General features: G+C 47.9%; 14 non-coding genes across 14 annotated transcripts; all 14 read left to right on the top strand.

Annotated features, from left to right (window-relative positions):
* The first annotated feature begins 695 nt into the window (after positions 1–695).
* LOC142687742 (U2 spliceosomal RNA) lies at positions 696–886 on the top strand. The gene has a single exon (XR_012856939.1). It is a non-coding gene; the product is annotated as a U2 spliceosomal RNA (small nuclear RNA).
* Positions 887–2,382: 1,496 nt separating this feature from the next.
* On the top strand, positions 2,383–2,573 carry LOC142687741 (U2 spliceosomal RNA). Its single transcript, XR_012856938.1, has one exon. It is a non-coding gene; the product is annotated as a U2 spliceosomal RNA (small nuclear RNA).
* A 1,296-nt stretch (positions 2,574–3,869) lies between these two features.
* On the top strand, positions 3,870–4,060 carry LOC142687740 (U2 spliceosomal RNA). The gene has a single exon (XR_012856937.1). It is a non-coding gene; the product is annotated as a U2 spliceosomal RNA (small nuclear RNA).
* Positions 4,061–5,356: 1,296 nt separating this feature from the next.
* On the top strand, positions 5,357–5,547 carry LOC142687739 (U2 spliceosomal RNA). Its single transcript, XR_012856936.1, has one exon. It is a non-coding gene; the product is annotated as a U2 spliceosomal RNA (small nuclear RNA).
* A 1,276-nt stretch (positions 5,548–6,823) lies between these two features.
* LOC142687738 (U2 spliceosomal RNA) lies at positions 6,824–7,014 on the top strand. The gene has a single exon (XR_012856935.1). It is a non-coding gene; the product is annotated as a U2 spliceosomal RNA (small nuclear RNA).
* A 1,292-nt stretch (positions 7,015–8,306) lies between these two features.
* LOC142687737 (U2 spliceosomal RNA) lies at positions 8,307–8,497 on the top strand. The gene has a single exon (XR_012856934.1). It is a non-coding gene; the product is annotated as a U2 spliceosomal RNA (small nuclear RNA).
* Positions 8,498–9,777: 1,280 nt separating this feature from the next.
* Positions 9,778–9,968, top strand: LOC142687736 (U2 spliceosomal RNA). Its single transcript, XR_012856933.1, has one exon. It is a non-coding gene; the product is annotated as a U2 spliceosomal RNA (small nuclear RNA).
* A 1,281-nt stretch (positions 9,969–11,249) lies between these two features.
* On the top strand, positions 11,250–11,440 carry LOC142687735 (U2 spliceosomal RNA). The gene has a single exon (XR_012856932.1). It is a non-coding gene; the product is annotated as a U2 spliceosomal RNA (small nuclear RNA).
* Positions 11,441–12,733: 1,293 nt separating this feature from the next.
* Positions 12,734–12,924, top strand: LOC142687734 (U2 spliceosomal RNA). Its single transcript, XR_012856931.1, has one exon. It is a non-coding gene; the product is annotated as a U2 spliceosomal RNA (small nuclear RNA).
* Positions 12,925–14,212: 1,288 nt separating this feature from the next.
* On the top strand, positions 14,213–14,403 carry LOC142687731 (U2 spliceosomal RNA). Its single transcript, XR_012856929.1, has one exon. It is a non-coding gene; the product is annotated as a U2 spliceosomal RNA (small nuclear RNA).
* Positions 14,404–15,679: 1,276 nt separating this feature from the next.
* Positions 15,680–15,870, top strand: LOC142687730 (U2 spliceosomal RNA). Its single transcript, XR_012856928.1, has one exon. It is a non-coding gene; the product is annotated as a U2 spliceosomal RNA (small nuclear RNA).
* Positions 15,871–17,174: 1,304 nt separating this feature from the next.
* LOC142688009 (U2 spliceosomal RNA) lies at positions 17,175–17,365 on the top strand. The gene has a single exon (XR_012857180.1). It is a non-coding gene; the product is annotated as a U2 spliceosomal RNA (small nuclear RNA).
* Positions 17,366–18,653: 1,288 nt separating this feature from the next.
* LOC142687729 (U2 spliceosomal RNA) lies at positions 18,654–18,844 on the top strand. Its single transcript, XR_012856927.1, has one exon. It is a non-coding gene; the product is annotated as a U2 spliceosomal RNA (small nuclear RNA).
* Positions 18,845–20,132: 1,288 nt separating this feature from the next.
* LOC142687728 (U2 spliceosomal RNA) lies at positions 20,133–20,323 on the top strand. Its single transcript, XR_012856926.1, has one exon. It is a non-coding gene; the product is annotated as a U2 spliceosomal RNA (small nuclear RNA).
* Positions 20,324–21,139: the final 816 nt, after the last annotated feature.

Genomic DNA, 21,139 nt, shown 5'->3' with positions numbered 1-21,139 from the left:
CTGTGCAAGGATGGAGGTTGTAGGAGCAAGGAGAAGTTGTCTGTAAAGTTGGTGGATGCCTATTTTCCATTTTGCAGTCCCTTGTCTCCCTCTTGTGGCCTCCTGGAGGCAACTAGCTGTGCAAAAAAAAGACAGCCTGGCGGCCGGCTGTTGCAGTGTTGCCCTCTCAGGCAACACTGAGTGACTGACTGAGCCTCACCGTCTTATATAAAGTTCAGACGGAACTTTGCACGTGTCATAGTGGAGCCCTCAGGATTCCAGAGCCAGCTTTCTGACATCATAATGGGGCCTCAGAGATAAAAGCCTGGGCCCAGGCAGTGTTGGTCAGTGCTGCTCAGCAGGCAGCACTGGACTGGACTGGATTACAGCTGATACAAGGTGTGAAGGAACAAGGGGTGGCTGTGGGCATGCACTTGCTGCCGCTGCCAGTGTTTATCTGCATGGCAGCAGGGCATTTGGGCGTTGCCAGGAAGGCGTTTTTATGTAGATTCCTCCTCTTTCAGCACTGCATTGTGGTGCAAGCAAAAGAAGCAAATCCTGTCTGGCTTCCTCTCCGGCCTTTATTCACCTCCCGTGTAGCTGTGAGTGTGTGAGCCTGCAGGGCCCCATGGAATTGCCTAGAAGTAGGCTGAATCGCTGCAAGGGCTGAACAGCAGTATCGGGCAGGCTCGGGCAACGCGCGGCCCGTTCGGGTTATCGCTTCTCGGCCTTTTGGCTAAGATCAAGTGTAGTATCTGTTCTTATCAGTTTAATATCTGATACGTCCCCTATCTGGGGACCATATATTAAATGGATTTTTAGAACAGGGAGATGGAAATAGAGCTTGCTCTGTCCACTCCACGCATTGACCTGGTATTGCAGTATTTCCAGGACCGGTGCACCCTTTCCTTATGTGTTGACTAAAAGCAGATTCCAAAAGTGTTTTTTGTCTTTGCTATTGTTTCTGTCTTTCTGAAGGGATCTCCCCTTTTAATCCCATTATTTCAACACCTGTTGGACAATGCATGAGTGATAATGAGCTCATTGATTAAATGCAATTAATGAATAGATTGCCACCTCTTGTTGTGTGTCGTCTGTGTTTCTGTGTTTCCGGCATTTCACATTGGAACACCTCATTCACCTTCCTTGTCTTCTCTCCGCCCTCCCTTTTAGGTAAGTTAAAGAGCTGCACCTGAGCCAGCCACTGATTGATTGATTGATTGATTTATTGATTGATTGATTGATTGATGCAGCACAACAGTCAAATAGTGGAGTGGAGTAGGGGAACAGCAAACAGCCAATAAAGCAGCCCGCCCGCTCGCCTGCCCGCCACAATGGACCTACCTGTGTACACTAGATGGATGTGATGGAATGTACTGTCGTCCCTACATTTCAAGAAGAAGTAAGAATTGCAGTTGCAACAAAGCCTTGCTTGCCTACAAAGAGAGCAGCAATTTGGATTTGTTACTATGTTACCTAGAAGAATAACAAACTGTGCAAGGATGGAGGTTGTAGGAGCAAGGAGAAGTTGTCTGTAAAGTTGGTGGATGCCTATTTTCCATTTTGCAGTCCCTTGTCTCCCTCTTGTGGCCTCCTGGAGGCAACTAGCTGTGCAAAAAAAAGACAGCCTGGCGGCCGGCTGTTGCAGTGTTGCCCTCTCAGGCAACACTGAGTGACTGACTGAGCCTCACCGTCTTATATAAAGTTCAGACGGAACTTTGCACGTGTCATAGTGGAGCCCTCAGGATTCCAGAGCCAGCTTTCTGACATCATAATGGGGCCTCAGAGATAAAAGCCTGGGCCCAGGCAGTGTTGGTCAGTGCTGCTCAGCAGGCAGCACTGGACTGGACTGGATTACAGCTGATACAAGGTGTGAAGGAACAAGGGGTGGCTGTGGGCATGCACTTGCTGCCGCTGCCAGTGTTTATCTGCATGGCAGCAGGGCATTTGGGCGTTGCCAGGAAGGCGTTTTTATGTAGATTCCTCCTCTTTCAGCACTGCATTGTGGTGCAAGCAAAAGAAGCAAATCCTGTCTGGCTTCCTCTCCGGCCTTTATTCACCTCCCGTGTAGCTGTGAGTGTGTGAGCCTGCAGGGCCCCATGGAATTGCCTAGAAGTAGGCTGAATCGCTGCAAGGGCTGAACAGCAGTATCGGGCAGGGCATTTGGGCGTTGCCAGGAAGGCGTTTTTATGTAGATTCCTCCTCTTTCAGCACTGCATTGTGGTGCAAGCAAAAGAAGCAAATCCTGTCTGGCTTCCTCTCCGGCCTTTATTCACCTCCCGTGTAGCTGTGAGTGTGTGAGCCTGCAGGGCCCCATGGAATTGCCTAGAAGTAGGCTGAATCGCTGCAAGGGCTGAACAGCAGTATCGGGCAGGCTCGGGCAACGCGCGGCCCGTTCGGGTTATCGCTTCTCGGCCTTTTGGCTAAGATCAAGTGTAGTATCTGTTCTTATCAGTTTAATATCTGATACGTCCCCTATCTGGGGACCATATATTAAATGGATTTTTAGAACAGGGAGATGGAAATAGAGCTTGCTCTGTCCACTCCACGCATTGACCTGGTATTGCAGTATTTCCAGGACCGGTGCACCCTTTCCTTATGTGTTGACTAAAAGCAGATTCCAAAAGTGTTTTTTGTCTTTGCTATTGTTTCTGTCTTTCTGAAGGGATCTCCCCTTTTAATCCCATTATTTCAACACCTGTTGGACAATGCATGAGTGATAATGAGCTCATTGATTAAATGCAATTAATGAATAGATTGCCACCTCTTGTTGTGTGTCGTCTGTGTTTCTGTGTTTCCGGCATTTCACATTGGAACACCTCATTCACCTTCCTTGTCTTCTCTCCGCCCTCCCTTTTAGGTAAGTTAAAGAGCTGCACCTGAGCCAGCCACTGATTGATTGATTGATTGATTGATTGATTGATTAATTGATTGATTGATTGATTGATTGATGCAGCACAACAGTCAAATAGTGGAGTGGAGTAGGGGAACAGCAAACAGCCAATAAAGCAGCCCGCCCGCTCGCCTGCCCGCCACAATGGACCTACCTGTGTACACTAGATGGATGTGATGGAATGTACTGTCGTCCCTACATTTCAAGAAGAAGTAAGAATTGCAGTTGCAACAAAGCCTTGCTTGCCTACAAAGAGAGCAGCAATTTGGATTTGTTACTATGTTACCTAGAAGAATAACAAACTGTGCAAGGATGGAGGTTGTAGGAGCAAGGAGAAGTTGTCTGTAAAGTTGGTGGATGCCTATTTTCCATTTTGCAGTCCCTTGTCTCCCTCTTGTGGCCTCCTGGAGGCAACTAGCTGTGCAAAAAAAAGACAGCCTGGCGGCCGGCTGTTGCAGTGTTGCCCTCTCAGGCAACACTGAGTGACTGACTGAGCCTCACCGTCTTATATAAAGTTCAGACGGAACTTTGCACGTGTCATAGTGGAGCCCTCAGGATTCCAGAGCCAGCTTTCTGACATCATAATGGGGCCTCAGAGATAAAAGCCTGGGCCCAGGCAGTGTTGGTCAGTGCTGCTCAGCAGGCAGCACTGGACTGGACTGGATTACAGCTGATACAAGGTGTGAAGGAACAAGGGGTGGCTGTGGGCATGCACTTGCTGCCGCTGCCAGTGTTTATCTGCATGGCAGCAGGGCATTTGGGCGTTGCCAGGAAGGCGTTTTTATGTAGATTCCTCCTCTTTCAGCACTGCATTGTGGTGCAAGCAAAAGAAGCAAATCCTGTCTGGCTTCCTCTCCGGCCTTTATTCACCTCCCGTGTAGCTGTGAGTGTGTGAGCCTGCAGGGCCCCATGGAATTGCCTAGAAGTAGGCTGAATCGCTGCAAGGGCTGAACAGCAGTATCGGGCAGGCTCGGGCAACGCGCGGCCCGTTCGGGTTATCGCTTCTCGGCCTTTTGGCTAAGATCAAGTGTAGTATCTGTTCTTATCAGTTTAATATCTGATACGTCCCCTATCTGGGGACCATATATTAAATGGATTTTTAGAACAGGGAGATGGAAATAGAGCTTGCTCTGTCCACTCCACGCATTGACCTGGTATTGCAGTATTTCCAGGACCGGTGCACCCTTTCCTTATGTGTTGACTAAAAGCAGATTCCAAAAGTGTTTTTTGTCTTTGCTATTGTTTCTGTCTTTCTGAAGGGATCTCCCCTTTTAATCCCATTATTTCAACACCTGTTGGACAATGCATGAGTGATAATGAGCTCATTGATTAAATGCAATTAATGAATAGATTGCCACCTCTTGTTGTGTGTCGTCTGTGTTTCTGTGTTTCCGGCATTTCACATTGGAACACCTCATTCACCTTCCTTGTCTTCTCTCCGCCCTCCCTTTTAGGTAAGTTAAAGAGCTGCACCTGAGCCAGCCACTGATTGATTGATTGATTGATTGATTGATTGATTGATTGATTGATTGATTGATTGATTGATGCAGCACAACAGTCAAATAGTGGAGTGGAGTAGGGGAACAGCAAACAGCCAATAAAGCAGCCCGCCCGCTCGCCTGCCCGCCACAATGGACCTACCTGTGTACACTAGATGGATGTGATGGAATGTACTGTCGTCCCTACATTTCAAGAAGAAGTAAGAATTGCAGTTGCAACAAAGCCTTGCTTGCCTACAAAGAGAGCAGCAATTTGGATTTGTTACTATGTTACCTAGAAGAATAACAAACTGTGCAAGGATGGAGGTTGTAGGAGCAAGGAGAAGTTGTCTGTAAAGTTGGTGGATGCCTATTTTCCATTTTGCAGTCCCTTGTCTCCCTCTTGTGGCCTCCTGGAGGCAACTAGCTGTGCAAAAAAAAGACAGCCTGGCGGCCGGCTGTTGCAGTGTTGCCCTCTCAGGCAACACTGAGTGACGGACTGAGCCTCACCGTCTTATATAAAGTTCAGACGGAACTTTGCACGTGTCATAGTGGAGCCCTCAGGATTCCAGAGCCAGCTTTCTGACATCATAATGGGGCCTCAGAGATAAAAGCCTGGGCCCAGGCAGTGTTGGTCAGTGCTGCTCAGCAGGCAGCACTGGACTGGACTGGATTACAGCTGATACAAGGTGTGAAGGAACAAGGGGTGGCTGTGGGCATGCACTTGCTGCCGCTGCCAGTGTTTATCTGCATGGCAGCAGGGCATTTGGGCGTTGCCAGGAAGGCGTTTTTATGTAGATTCCTCCTCTTTCAGCACTGCATTGTGGTGCAAGCAAAAGAAGCAAATCCTGTCTGGCTTCCTCTCCGGCCTTTATTCACCTCCCGTGTAGCTGTGAGTGTGTGAGCCTGCAGGGCCCCATGGAATTGCCTAGAAGTAGGCTGAATCGCTGCAAGGGCTGAACAGCAGTATCGGGCAGGCTCGGACAACGCGCGGCCCGTTCGGGTTATCGCTTCTCGGCCTTTTGGCTAAGATCAAGTGTAGTATCTGTTCTTATCAGTTTAATATCTGATACGTCCCCTATCTGGGGACCATATATTAAATGGATTTTTAGAACAGGGAGATGGAAATAGAGCTTGCTCTGTCCACTCCACGCATTGACCTGGTATTGCAGTATTTCCAGGACCGGTGCACCCTTTCCTTATGTGTTGACTAAAAGCAGATTCCAAAAGTGTTTTTTGTCTTTGCTATTGTTTCTGTCTTTCTGAAGGGATCTCCCCTTTTAATCCCATTATTTCAACACCTGTTGGACAATGCATGAGTGATAATGAGCTCATTGATTAAATGCAATTAATGAATAGATTGCCACCTCTTGTTGTGTGTCGTCTGTGTTTCTGTGTTTCCGGCATTTCACATTGGAACACCTCATTCACCTTCCTTGTCTTCTCTCCGCCCTCCCTTTTAGGTAAGTTAAAGAGCTGCACCTGAGCCAGCCACTGATTGATTGATTGATTGATTGATTGATTGATTGATTGATGCAGCACAACAGTCAAATAGTGGAGTGGAGTAGGGGAACAGCAAACAGCCAATAAAGCAGCCCGCCCGCTCGCCTGCCCGCCACAATGGACCTACCTGTGTACACTAGATGGATGTGATGGAATGTACTGTCGTCCCTACATTTCAAGAAGAAGTAAGAATTGCAGTTGCAACAAAGCCTTGCTTGCCTACAAAGAGAGCAGCAATTTGGATTTGTTACTATGTTACCTAGAAGAATAACAAACTGTGCAAGGATGGAGGTTGTAGGAGCAAGGAGAAGTTGTCTGTAAAGTTGGTGGATGCCTATTTTCCATTTTGCAGTCCCTTGTCTCCCTCTTGTGGCCTCCTGGAGGCAACTAGCTGTGCAAAAAAAAGACAGCCTGGCGGCCGGCTGTTGCAGTGTTGCCCTCTCAGGCAACACTGAGTGACTGACTGAGCCTCACCGTCTTATATAAAGTTCAGACGGAACTTTGCACGTGTCATAGTGGAGCCCTCAGGATTCCAGAGCCAGCTTTCTGACATCATAATGGGGCCTCAGAGATAAAAGCCTGGGCCCAGGCAGTGTTGGTCAGTGCTGCTCAGCAGGCAGCACTGGACTGGACTGGATTACAGCTGATACAAGGTGTGAAGGAACAAGGGGTGGCTGTGGGCATGCACTTGCTGCCGCTGCCAGTGTTTATCTGCATGGCAGCAGGGCATTTGGGCGTTGCCAGGAAGGCGTTTTTATGTAGATTCCTCCTCTTTCAGCACTGCATTGTGGTGCAAGCAAAAGAAGCAAATCCTGTCTGGCTTCCTCTCCGGCCTTTATTCACCTCCCGTGTAGCTGTGAGTGTGTGAGCCTGCAGGGCCCCATGGAATTGCCTAGAAGTAGGCTGAATCGCTGCAAGGGCTGAACAGCAGTATCGGGCAGGCTCGGGCAACGCGCGGCCCGTTCGGGTTATCGCTTCTCGGCCTTTTGGCTAAGATCAAGTGTAGTATCTGTTCTTATCAGTTTAATATCTGATACGTCCCCTATCTGGGGACCATATATTAAATGGATTTTTAGAACAGGGAGATGGAAATAGAGCTTGCTCTGTCCACTCCACGCATTGACCTGGTATTGCAGTATTTCCAGGACCGGTGCACCCTTTCCTTATGTGTTGACTAAAAGCAGATTCCAAAAGTGTTTTTTGTCTTTGCTATTGTTTCTGTCTTTCTGAAGGGATCTCCCCTTTTAATCCCATTATTTCAACACCTGTTGGACAATGCATGAGTGATAATGAGCTCATTGATTAAATGCAATTAATGAATAGATTGCCACCTCTTGTTGTGTGTCGTCTGTGTTTCTGTGTTTCCGGCATTTCACATTGGAACACCTCATTCACCTTACTTGTCTTCTCTCCGCCCTCCCTTTTAGGTAAGTTAAAGAGCTGCACCTGAGCCAGCCACTGATTGATTGATTGATTGATTGATTGATTGATTGATTGATTGATTGATTGATTGATGCAGCACAACAGTCAAATAGTGGAGTGGAGTAGGGGAACAGCAAACAGCCAATAAAGCAGCCCGCCCGCTCGCCTGCCCGCCACAATGGACCTACCTGTGTACACTAGATGGATGTGATGGAATGTACTGTCGTCCCTACATTTCAAGAAGAAGTAAGAATTGCAGTTGCAACAAAGCCTTGCTTGCCTACAAAGAGAGCAGCAATTTGGATTTGTTACTATGTTACCTAGAAGAATAACAAACTGTGCAAGGATGGAGGTTGTAGGAGCAAGGAGAAGTTGTCTGTAAAGTTGGTGGATGCCTATTTTCCATTTTGCAGTCCCTTGTCTCCCTCTTGTGGCCTCCTGGAGGCAACTAGCTGTGCAAAAAAAAGACAGCCTGGCGGCCGGCTGTTGCAGTGTTGCCCTCTCAGGCAACACTGAGTGACTGACTGAGCCTCACCGTCTTATATAAAGTTCAGACGGAACTTTGCACGTGTCATAGTGGAGCCCTCAGGATTCCAGAGCCAGCTTTCTGACATCATAATGGGGCCTCAGAGATAAAAGCCTGGGCCCAGGCAGTGTTGGTCAGTGCTGCTCAGCAGGCAGCACTGGACTGGACTGGATTACAGCTGATACAAGGTGTGAAGGAACAAGGGGTGGCTGTGGGCATGCACTTGCTGCCGCTGCCAGTGTTTATCTGCATGGCAGCAGGGCATTTGGGCGTTGCCAGGAAGGCGTTTTTATGTAGATTCCTCCTCTTTCAGCACTGCATTGTGGTGCAAGCAAAAGAAGCAAATCCTGTCTGGCTTCCTCTCCGGCCTTTATTCACCTCCCGTGTAGCTGTGAGTGTGTGAGCCTGCAGGGCCCCATGGAATTGCCTTGAAGTAGGCTGAATCGCTGCAAGGGCTGAACAGCAGTATCGGGCAGGCTCGGGCAACGCGCGGCCCGTTCGGGTTATCGCTTCTCGGCCTTTTGGCTAAGATCAAGTGTAGTATCTGTTCTTATCAGTTTAATATCTGATACGTCCCCTATCTGGGGACCATATATTAAATGGATTTTTAGAACAGGGAGATGGAAATAGAGCTTGCTCTGTCCACTCCACGCATTGACCTGGTATTGCAGTATTTCCAGGACCGGTGCACCCTTTCCTTATGTGTTGACTAAAAGCAGATTCCAAAAGTGTTTTTTGTCTTTGCTATTGTTTCTGTCTTTCTGAAGGGATCTCCCCTTTTAATCCCATTATTTCAACACCTGTTGGACAATGCATGAGTGATAATGAGCTCATTGATTAAATGCAATTAATGAATAGATTGCCACCTCTTGTTGTGTGTCGTCTGTGTTTCTGTGTTTCCGGCATTTCACATTGGAACACCTCATTCACCTTCCTTGTCTTCTCTCCGCCCTCCCTTTTAGGTAAGTTAAAGAGCTGCACCTGAGCCAGCCACTGATTGATTGATTGATTGATTGATTGATTGATTGATTGATTGATGCAGCACAACAGTCAAATAGTGGAGTGGAGTAGGGGAACAGCAAACAGCCAATAAAGCAGCCCGCCCGCTCGCCTGCCCGCCACAATGGACCTACCTGTGTACACTAGATGGATGTGATGGAATGTACTGTCGTCCCTACATTTCAAGAAGAAGTAAGAATTGCAGTTGCAACAAAGCCTTGCTTGCCTACAAAGAGAGCAGCAATTTGGATTTGTTACTATGTTACCTAGAAGAATAACAAACTGTGCAAGGATGGAGGTTGTAGGAGCAAGGAGAAGTTGTCTGTAAAGTTGGTGGATGCCTATTTTCCATTTTGCAGTCCCTTGTCTCCCTCTTGTGGCCTCCTGGAGGCAACTAGCTGTGCAAAAAAAAGACAGCCTGGCGGCCGGCTGTTGCAGTGTTGCCCTCTCAGGCAACACTGAGTGACTGACTGAGCCTCACCGTCTTATATAAAGTTCAGACGGAACTTTGCACGTGTCATAGTGGAGCCCTCAGGATTCCAGAGCCAGCTTTCTGACATCATAATGGGGCCTCAGAGATAAAAGCCTGGGCCCAGGCAGTGTTGGTCAGTGCTGCTCAGCAGGCAGCACTGGACTGGACTGGATTACAGCTGATACAAGGTGTGAAGGAACAAGGGGTGGCTGTGGGCATGCACTTGCTGCCGCTGCCAGTGTTTATCTGCATGGCAGCAGGGCATTTGGGCGTTGCCAGGAAGGCGTTTTTATGTAGATTCCTCCTCTTTCAGCACTGCATTGTGGTGCAAGCAAAAGAAGCAAATCCTGTCTGGCTTCCTCTCCGGCCTTTATTCACCTCCCGTGTAGCTGTGAGTGTGTGAGCCTGCAGGGCCCCATGGAATTGCCTAGAAGTAGGCTGAATCGCTGCAAGGGCTGAACAGCAGTATCGGGCAGGCTCGGGCAACGCGCGGCCCGTTCGGGTTATCGCTTCTCGGCCTTTTGGCTAAGATCAAGTGTAGTATCTGTTCTTATCAGTTTAATATCTGATACGTCCCCTATCTGGGGACCATATATTAAATGGATTTTTAGAACAGGGAGATGGAAATAGAGCTTGCTCTGTCCACTCCACGCATTGACCTGGTATTGCAGTATTTCCAGGACCGGTGCACCCTTTCCTTATGTGTTGACTAAAAGCAGATTCCAAAAGTGTTTTTTGTCTTTGCTATTGTTTCTGTCTTTCTGAAGGGATCTCCCCTTTTAATCCCATTATTTCAACACCTGTTGGACAATGCATGAGTGATAATGAGCTCATTGATTAAATGCAATTAATGAATAGATTGCCACCTCTTGTTGTGTGTCGTCTGTGTTTCTGTGTTTCCGGCATTTCACATTGGAACACCTCATTCACCTTCCTTGTCTTCTCTCCGCCCTCCCTTTTAGGTAAGTTAAAGAGCTGCACCTGAGCCAGCCACTGATTGATTGATTGATTGATTGATTGATTGATTGATTGATTGATGCAGCACAACAGTCAAATAGTGGAGTGGAGTAGGGGAACAGCAAACAGCCAATAAAGCAGCCCGCCCGCTCGCCTGCCCGCCACAATGGACCTACCTGTGTACACTAGATGGATGTGATGGAATGTACTGTCGTCCCTACATTTCAAGAAGAAGTAAGAATTGCAGTTGCAACAAAGCCTTGCTTGCCTACAAAGAGAGCAGCAATTTGGATTTGTTACTATGTTACCTAGAAGAATAACAAACTGTGCAAGGATGGAGGTTGTAGGAGCAAGGAGAAGTTGTCTGTAAAGTTGGTGGATGCCTATTTTCCATTTTGCAGTCCCTTGTCTCCCTCTTGTGGCCTCCTGGAGGCAACTAGCTGTGCAAAAAAAAAGACAGCCTGGCGGCCGGCTGTTGCAGTGTTGCCCTCTCAGGCAACACTGAGTGACTGACTGAGCCTCACCGTCTTATATAAAGTTCAGACGGAACTTTGCACGTGTCATAGTGGAGCCCTCAGGATTCCAGAGCCAGCTTTCTGACATCATAATGGGGCCTCAGAGATAAAAGCCTGGGCCCAGGCAGTGTTGGTCAGTGCTGCTCAGCAGGCAGCACTGGACTGGACTGGATTACAGCTGATACAAGGTGTGAAGGAACAAGGGGTGGCTGTGGGCATGCACTTGCTGCCGCTGCCAGTGTTTATCTGCATGGCAGCAGGGCATTTGGGCGTTGCCAGGAAGGCATTTTTATGTAGATTCCTCCTCTTTCAGCACTGCATTGTGGTGCAAGCAAAAGAAGCAAATCCTGTCTGGCTTCCTCTCCGGCCTTTATTCACCTCCCGTGTAGCTGTGAGTGTGTGAGCCTGCAGGGCCCCATGGAATTGCCTAGAAGTAGGCTGAATCGCTGCAAGGGCTGAACAGCAGTATCGGGCAGGCTCGGGCAACGCGCGGCCCGTTCGGGTTATCGCTTCTCGGCCTTTTGGCTAAGATCAAGTGTAGTATCTGTTCTTATCAGTTTAATATCTGATACGTCCCCTATCTGGGGACCATATATTAAATGGATTTTTAGAACAGGGAGATGGAAATAGAGCTTGCTCTGTCCACTCCACGCATTGACCTGGTATTGCAGTATTTCCAGGACCGGTGCACCCTTTCCTTATGTGTTGACTAAAAGCAGATTCCAAAAGTGTTTTTTGTCTTTGCTATTGTTTCTGTCTTTCTGAAGGGATCTCCCCTTTTAATCCCATTATTTCAACACCTGTTGGACAATGCATGAGTGATAATGAGCTCATTGATTAAATGCAATTAATGAATAGATTGCCACCTCTTGTTGTGTGTCGTCTGTGTTTCTGTGTTTCCGGCATTTCACATTGGAACACCTCATTCACCTTCCTTGTCTTCTCTCCGCCCTCCCTTTTAGGTAAGTTAAAGAGCTGCACCTGAGCCAGCCACTGATTGATTGATTGATTGATTGATTGATTGATTGATTGATTGATTGATTGATTGATGCAGCACAACAGTCAAATAGTGGAGTGGAGTAGGGGAACAGCAAACAGCCAATAAAGCAGCCCGCCCGCTCGCCTGCCCGCCACAATGGACCTACCTGTGTACACTAGATGGATGTGATGGAATGTACTGTCGTCCCTACATTTCAAGAAGAAGTAAGAATTGCAGTTGCAACAAAGCCTTGCTTGCCTACAAAGAGAGCAGCAATTTGGATTTGTTACTATGTTACCTAGAAGAATAACAAACTGTGCAAGGATGGAGGTTGTAGGAGCAAGGAGAAGTTGTCTGTAAAGTTGGTGGATGCCTATTTTCCATTTTGCAGTCCCTTGTCTCCCTCTTGTGGCCTCCTGGAGGCAACTAGCTGTGCAAAAAAAAAGACAGCCTGGCGGCCGGCTGTTGCAGTGTTGCCCTCTCAGGCAACACTGAGTGACTGACTGAGCCTCACCGTCTTATATAAAGTTCAGACGGAACTTTGCACGTGTCATAGTGGAGCCCTCAGGATTCCAGAGCCAGCTTTCTGACATCATAATGGGGCCTCAGAGATAAAAGCCTGGGCCCAGGCAGTGTTGGTCAGTGCTGCTCAGCAGGCAGCACTGGACTGGACTGGATTACAGCTGATACAAGGTGTGAAGGAACAAGGGGTGGCTGTGGGCATGCACTTGCTGCCGCTGCCAGTGTTTATCTGCATGGCAGCAGGGCATTTGGGCGTTGCCAGGAAGGCATTTTTATGTAGATTCCTCCTCTTTCAGCACTGCATTGTGGTGCAAGCAAAAGAAGCAAATCCTGTCTGGCTTCCTCTCCGGCCTTTATTCACCTCCCGTGTAGCTGTGAGTGTGTGAGCCTGCAGGGCCCCATGGAATTGCCTAGAAGTAGGCTGAATCGCTGCAAGGGCTGAACAGCAGTATCGGGCAGGCTCGGGCAACGCGCGGCCCGTTCGGGTTATCGCTTCTCGGCCTTTTGGCTAAGATCAAGTGTAGTATCTGTTCTTATCAGTTTAATATCTGATACGTCCCCTATCTGGGGACCATATATTAAATGGATTTTTAGAACAGGGAGATGGAAATAGAGCTTGCTCTGTCCACTCCACGCATTGACCTGGTATTGCAGTATTTCCAGGACCGGTGCACCCTTTCCTTATGTGTTGACTAAAAGCAGATTCCAAAAGTGTTTTTTGTCTTTGCTATTGTTTCTGTCTTTCTGAAGGGATCTCCCCTTTTAATCCCATTATTTCAACACCTGTTGGACAATGCATGAGTGATAATGAGCTCATTGATTAAATGCAATTAATGAATAGATTGCCACCTCTTGTTGTGTGTCGTCTGTGTTTCTGTGTTTCCGGCATTTCACATTGGAACACCTCATTCACCTTCCTTGTCTTCTCTCCGCCCTCCCTTTTAGGTAAGTTAAAGAGCTGCACCTGAGCCAGCCACTGATTGATTGATTGATTGATTGATTGATTGATTGATTGATTGATTGATTGATGCAGCACAACAGTCAAATAGTGGAGTGGAGTAGGGGAACAGCAAACAGCCAATAAAGCAGCCCGCCCGCTCGCCTGCCCGCCACAATGGACCTACCTGTGTACACTAGATGGATGTGATGGAATGTACTGTCGTCCCTACATTTCAAGAAGAAGTAAGAATTGCAGTTGCAACAAAGCCTTGCTTGCCTACAAAGAGAGCAGCAATTTGGATTTGTTACTATGTTACCTAGAAGAATAACAAACTGTGCAAGGATGGAGGTTGTAGGAGCAAGGAGAAGTTGTCTGTAAAGTTGGTGGATGCCTATTTTCCATTTTGCAGTCCCTTGTCTCCCTCTTGTGGCCTCCTGGAGGCAACTAGCTGTGCAAAAAAAAGACAGCCTGGCGGCCGGCTGTTGCAGTGTTGCCCTCTCAGGCAACACTGAGTGACTGACTGAGCCTCACCGTCTTATATAAAGTTCAGACGGAACTTTGCACGTGTCATAGTGGAGCCCTCAGGATTCCAGAGCCAGCTTTCTGACATCATAATGGGGCCTCAGAGATAAAAGCCTGGGCCCAGGCAGTGTTGGTCAGTGCTGCTCAGCAGGCAGCACTGGACTGGACTGGATTACAGCTGATACAAGGTGTGAAGGAACAAGGGGTGGCTGTGGGCATGCACTTGCTGCCGCTGCCAGTGTTTATCTGCATGGCAGCAGGGCATTTGGGCGTTGCCAGGAAGGCGTTTTTATGTAGATTCCTCCTCTTTCAGCACTGCATTGTGGTGCAAGCAAAAGAAGCAAATCCTGTCTGGCTTCCTCTCCGGCCTTTATTCACCTCCCGTGTAGCTGTGAGTGTGTGAGCCTGCAGGGCCCCATGGAATTGCCTAGAAGTAGGCTGAATCGCTGCAAGGGCTGAACAGCAGTATCGGGCAGGCTCGGGCAACGCGCGGCCCGTTCGGGTTATCGCTTCTCGGCCTTTTGGCTAAGATCAAGTGTAGTATCTGTTCTTATCAGTTTAATATCTGATACGTCCCCTATCTGGGGACCATATATTAAATGGATTTTTAGAACAGGGAGATGGAAATAGAGCTTGCTCTGTCCACTCCACGCATTGACCTGGTATTGCAGTATTTCCAGGACCGGTGCACCCTTTCCTTATGTGTTGACTAAAAGCAGATTCCAAAAGTGTTTTTTGTCTTTGCTATTGTTTCTGTCTTTCTGAAGGGATCTCCCCTTTTAATCCCATTATTTCAACACCTGTTGGACAATGCATGAGTGATAATGAGCTCATTGATTAAATGCAATTAATGAATAGATTGCCACCTCTTGTTGTGTGTCGTCTGTGTTTCTGTGTTTCCGGCATTTCACATTGGAACACCTCATTCACCTTCCTTGTCTTCTCTCCGCCCTCCCTTTTAGGTAAGTTAAAGAGCTGCACCTGAGCCAGCCACTGATTGATTGATTGATTGATTGATTGATTGATTGATTGATGCAGCACAACAGTCAAATAGTGGAGTGGAGTAGGGGAACAGCAAACAGCCAATAAAGCAGCCCGCCCGCTCGCCTGCCCGCCACAATGGACCTACCTGTGTACACTAGATGGATGTGATGGAATGTACTGTCGTCCCTACATTTCAAGAAGAAGTAAGAATTGCAGTTGCAACAAAGCCTTGCTTGCCTACAAAGAGAGCAGCAATTTGGATTTGTTACTATGTTACCTAGAAGAATAACAAACTGTGCAAGGATGGAGGTTGTAGGAGCAAGGAGAAGTTGTCTGTAAAGTTGGTGGATGCCTATTTTCCATTTTGCAGTCCCTTGTCTCCCTCTTGTGGCCTCCTGGAGGCAACTAGCTGTGCAAAAAAAAGACAGCCTGGCGGCCGGCTGTTGCAGTGTTGCCCTCTCAGGCAACACTGAGTGACTGACTGAGCCTCACCGTCTTATATAAAGTTCAGACGGAACTTTGCACGTGTCATAGTGGAGCCCTCAGGATTCCAGAGCCAGCTTTCTGACATCATAATGGGGCCTCAGAGATAAAAGCCTGGGCCCAGGCAGTGTTGGTCAGTGCTGCTCAGCAGGCAGCACTGGACTGGACTGGATTACAGCTGATACAAGGTGTGAAGGAACAAGGGGTGGCTGTGGGCATGCACTTGCTGCCGCTGCCAGTGTTTATCTGCATGGCAGCAGGGCATTTGGGCGTTGCCAGGAAGGCGTTTTTATGTAGATTCCTCCTCTTTCAGCACTGCATTGTGGTGCAAGCAAAAGAAGCAAATCCTGTCTGGCTTCCTCTCCGGCCTTTATTCACCTCCCGTGTAGCTGTGAGTGTGTGAGCCTGCAGGGCCCCATGGAATTGCCTAGAAGTAGGCTGAATCGCTGCAAGGGCTGAACAGCAGTATCGGGCAGGCTCGGGCAACGCGCGGCCCGTTCGGGTTATCGCTTCTCGGCCTTTTGGCTAAGATCAAGTGTAGTATCTGTTCTTATCAGTTTAATATCTGATACGTCCCCTATCTGGGGACCATATATTAAATGGATTTTTAGAACAGGGAGATGGAAATAGAGCTTGCTCTGTCCACTCCACGCATTGACCTGGTATTGCAGTATTTCCAGGACCGGTGCACCCTTTCCTTATGTGTTGACTAAAAGCAGATTCCAAAAGTGTTTTTTGTCTTTGCTATTGTTTCTGTCTTTCTGAAGGGATCTCCCCTTTTAATCCCATTATTTCAACACCTGTTGGACAATGCATGAGTGATAATGAGCTCATTGATTAAATGCAATTAATGAATAGATTGCCACCTCTTGTTGTGTGTCGTCTGTGTTTCTGTGTTTCCGGCATTTCACATTGGAACACCTCATTCACCTTCCTTGTCTTCTCTCCGCCCTCCCTTTTAGGTAAGTTAAAGAGCTGCACCTGAGCCAGCCACTGATTGATTGATTGATTGATTGATTGATTGATTGATTGATTGATTAATTGATTGATTGATTGATTGATGCAGCACAACAGTCAAATAGTGGAGTGGAGTAGGGGAACAGCAAACAGCCAATAAAGCAGCCCGCCCGCTCGCCTGCCCGCCACAATGGACCTACCTGTGTACACTAGATGGATGTGATGGAATGTACTGTCGTCCCTACATTTCAAGAAGAAGTAAGAATTGCAGTTGCAACAAAGCCTTGCTTGCCTACAAAGAGAGCAGCAATTTGGATTTGTTACTATGTTACCTAGAAGAATAACAAACTGTGCAAGGATGGAGGTTGTAGGAGCAAGGAGAAGTTGTCTGTAAAGTTGGTGGATGCCTATTTTCCATTTTGCAGTCCCTTGTCTCCCTCTTGTGGCCTCCTGGAGGCAACTAGCTGTGCAAAAAAAAGACAGCCTGGCAGCCGGCTGTTGCAGTGTTGCCCTCTCAGGCAACACTGAGTGACTGACTGAGCCTCACCGTCTTATATAAAGTTCAGACGGAACTTTGCACGTGTCATAGTGGAGCCCTCAGGATTCCAGAGCCAGCTTTCTGACATCATAATGGGGCCTCAGAGATAAAAGCCTGGGCCCAGGCAGTGTTGGTCAGTGCTGCTCAGCAGGCAGCACTGGACTGGACTGGATTACAGCTGATACAAGGTGTGAAGGAACAAGGGGTGGCTGTGGGCATGCACTTGCTGCCGCTGCCAGTGTTTATCTGCATGGCAGCAGGGCATTTGGGCGTTGCCAGGAAGGCGTTTTTATGTAGATTCCTCCTCTTTCAGCACTGCATTGTGGTGCAAGCAAAAGAAGCAAATCCTGTCTGGCTTCCTCTCCGGCCTTTATTCACCTCCCGTGTAGCTGTGAGTGTGTGAGCCTGCAGGGCCCCATGGAATTGCCTAGAAGTAGGCTGAATCGCTGCAAGGGCTGAACAGCAGTATCGGGCAGGCTCGGGCAACGCGCGGCCCGTTCGGGTTATCGCTTCTCTGCCTTTTGGCTAAGATCAAGTGTAGTATCTGTTCTTATCAGTTTAATATCTGATACGTCCCCTATCTGGGGACCATATATTAAATGGATTTTTAGAACAGGGAGATGGAAATAGAGCTTGCTCTGTCCACTCCACGCATTGACCTGGTATTGCAGTATTTCCAGGACCGGTGCACCCTTTCCTTATGTGTTGACTAAAAGCAGATTCCAAAAGTGTTTTTTGTCTTTGCTATTGTTTCTGTCTTTCTGAAGGGATCTCCCCTTTTAATCCCATTATTTCAACACCTGTTGGACAATGCATGAGTGATAATGAGCTCATTGATTAAATGCAATTAATGAATAGATTGCCACCTCTTGTTGTGTGTCGTCTGTGTTTCTGTGTTTCCGGCATTTCACATTGGAACACCTCATTCACCTTCCTTGTCTTCTCTCCGCCCTCCCTTTTAGGTAAGTTAAAGAGCTGCACCTGAGCCAGCCACTGATTGATTGATTGATTGATTGATTGATTGATTGATTGATTGATTGATTGATGCAGCACAACAGTCAAATAGTGGAGTGGAGTAGGGGAACAGCAAACAGCCAATAAAGCAGCCCGCCCGCTCGCCTGCCCGCCACAATGGACCTACCTGTGTACACTAGATGGATGTGATGGAATGTACTGTCGTCCCTACATTTCAAGAAGAAGTAAGAATTGCAGTTGCAACAAAGCCTTGCTTGCCTACAAAGAGAGCAGCAATTTGGATTTGTTACTATGTTACCTAGAAGAATAACAAACTGTGCAAGGATGGAGGTTGTAGGAGCAAGGAGAAGTTGTCTGTAAAGTTGGTGGATGCCTATTTTCCATTTTGCAGTCCCTTGTCTCCCTCTTGTGGCCTCCTGGAGGCAACTAGCTGTGCAAAAAAAAGACAGCCTGGCGGCCGGCTGTTGCAGTGTTGCCCTCTCAGGCAACACTGAGTGACTGACTGAGCCTCACCGTCTTATATAAAGTTCAGACGGAACTTTGCACGTGTCATAGTGGAGCCCTCAGGATTCCAGAGCCAGCTTTCTGACATCATAATGGGGCCTCAGAGATAAAAGCCTGGGCCCAGGCAGTGTTGGTCAGTGCTGCTCAGCAGGCAGCACTGGACTGGACTGGATTACAGCTGATACAAGGTGTGAAGGAACAAGGGGTGGCTGTGGGCATGCACTTGCTGCCGCTGCCAGTGTTTATCTGCATGGCAGCAGGGCATTTGGGCGTTGCCAGGAAGGCGTTTTTATGTAGATTCCTCCTCTTTCAGCACTGCATTGTGGTGCAAGCAAAAGAAGCAAATCCTGTCTGGCTTCCTCTCCGGCCTTTATTCACCTCCCGTGTAGCTGTGAGTGTGTGAGCCTGCAGGGCCCCATGGAATTGCCTAGAAGTAGGCTGAATCGCTGCAAGGGCTGAACAGCAGTATCGGGCAGGCTCGGGCAACGCGCGGCCCGTTCGGGTTATCGCTTCTCGGCCTTTTGGCTAAGATCAAGTGTAGTATCTGTTCTTATCAGTTTAATATCTGATACGTCCCCTATCTGGGGACCATATATTAAATGGATTTTTAGAACAGGGAGATGGAAATAGAGCTTGCTCTGTCCACTCCACGCATTGACCTGGTATTGCAGTATTTCCAGGACCGGTGCACCCTTTCCTTATGTGTTGACTAAAAGCAGATTCCAAAAGTGTTTTTTGTCTTTGCTATTGTTTCTGTCTTTCTGAAGGGATCTCCCCTTTTAATCCCATTATTTCAACACCTGTTGGACAATGCATGAGTGATAATGAGCTCATTGATTAAATGCAATTAATGAATAGATTGCCACCTCTTGTTGTGTGTCGTCTGTGTTTCTGTGTTTCCGGCATTTCACATTGGAACACCTCATTCACCTTACTTGTCTTCTCTCCGCCCTCCCTTTTAGGTAAGTTAAAGAGCTGCACCTGAGCCAGCCACTGATTGATTGATTGATTGATTGATTGATTGATTGATTGATTGATTGATTGATGCAGCACAACAGTCAAATAGTGGAGTGGAGTAGGGGAACAGCAAACAGCCAATAAAGCAGCCCGCCCGCTCGCCTGCCCGCCACAATGGACCTACCTGTGTACACTAGATGGATGTGATGGAATGTACTGTCGTCCCTACATTTCAAGAAGAAGTAAGAATTGCAGTTGCAACAAAGCCTTGCTTGCCTACAAAGAGAGCAGCAATTTGGATTTGTTACTATGTTACCTAGAAGAATAACAAACTGTGCAAGGATGGAGGTTGTAGGAGCAAGGAGAAGTTGTCTGTAAAGTTGGTGGATGCCTATTTTCCATTTTGCAGTCCCTTGTCTCCCTCTTGTGGCCTCCTGGAGGCAACTAGCTGTGCAAAAAAAAGACAGCCTGGCGGCCGGCTGTTGCAGTGTTGCCCTCTCAGGCAACACTGAGTGACTGACTGAGCCTCACCGTCTTATATAAAGTTCAGACGGAACTTTGCACGTGTCATAGTGGAGCCCTCAGGATTCCAGAGCCAGCTTTCTGACATCATAATGGGGCCTCAGAGATAAAAGCCTGGGCCCAGGCAGTGTTGGTCAGTGCTGCTCAGCAGGCAGCACTGGACTGGACTGGATTACAGCTGATACAAGGTGTGAAGGAACAAGGGGTGGCTGTGGGCATGCACTTGCTGCCGCTGCCAGTGTTTATCTGCATGGCAGCAGGGCATTTGGGCGTTGCCAGGAAGGCGTTTTTATGTAGATTCCTCCTCTTTCAGCACTGCATTGTGGTGCAAGCAAAAGAAGCAAATCCTGTCTGGCTTCCTCTCCGGCCTTTATTCACCTCCCGTGTAGCTGTGAGTGTGTGAGCCTGCAGGGCCCCATGGAATTGCCTAGAAGTAGGCTGAATCGCTGCAAGGGCTGAACAGCAGTATCGGGCAGGCTCGGGCAACGCGCGGCCCGTTCGGGTTATCGCTTCTCGGCCTTTTGGCTAAGATCAAGTGTAGTATCTGTTCTTATCAGTTTAATATCTGATACGTCCCCTATCTGGGGACCATATATTAAATGGATTTTTAGAACAGGGAGATGGAAATAGAGCTTGCTCTGTCCACTCCACGCATTGACCTGGTATTGCAGTATTTCCAGGACCGGTGCACCCTTTCCTTATGTGTTGACTAAAAGCAGATTCCAAAAGTGTTTTTTGTCTTTGCTATTGTTTCTGTCTTTCTGAAGGGATCTCCCCTTTTAATCCCATTATTTCAACACCTGTTGGACAATGCATGAGTGATAATGAGCTCATTGATTAAATGCAATTAATGAATAGATTGCCACCTCTTGTTGTGTGTCGTCTGTGTTTCTGTGTTTCCGGCATTTCACATTGGAACACCTCATTCACCTTCCTTGTCTTCTCTCCGCCCTCCCTTTTAGGTAAGTTAAAGAGCTGCACCTGAGCCAGCCAGCCACTGATTGATTGATTGATTGATTGATTGATTGATTGATTGATTGATGCAGCACAACAGTCAAATAGTGGAGTGGAGTAGGGGAACAGCAAACAGCCAATAAAGCAGCCCGCCCGCTCGCCTGACCGCCACAATGGACCTACCTGTGTACACTAGATGGATGTGATGGAATGTACTGTCGTCCCTACATTTCAAGAAGAAGTAAGAATTGCAGTTGCAACAAAGCCTTGCTTGCCTACAAAGAGAGCAGCAATTTGGATTTGTTACTATGTTACCTAGAAGAATAACAAACTGTGCAAGGATGGAGGTTGTAGGAGCAAGGAGAAGTTGTCTGTAAAGTTGGTGGATGCCTATTTTCCATTTTGCAGTCCCTTGTCTCCCTCTTGTGGCCTTCTGGAGGCAACTAGCTGTGCAAAAAAAAGACAGCCTGGCGGCCGGCTGTTGCAGTGTTGCCCTCTCAGGCAACACTGAGTGACTGACTGAGCCTCACCGTCTTATATAAAGTTCAGACGGAACTT

The sequence above is a fragment of the Rhinoderma darwinii genome (genome assembly GCF_050947455.1).
Source record: "Rhinoderma darwinii isolate aRhiDar2 chromosome 5 unlocalized genomic scaffold, aRhiDar2.hap1 SUPER_5_unloc_24, whole genome shotgun sequence".
Taxonomy (NCBI): domain Eukaryota; kingdom Metazoa; phylum Chordata; class Amphibia; order Anura; family Rhinodermatidae; genus Rhinoderma; species Rhinoderma darwinii.
Note: the sequence above shows the minus strand (reverse complement) of the source record. Positions and strands in the feature narration are given on the sequence as shown.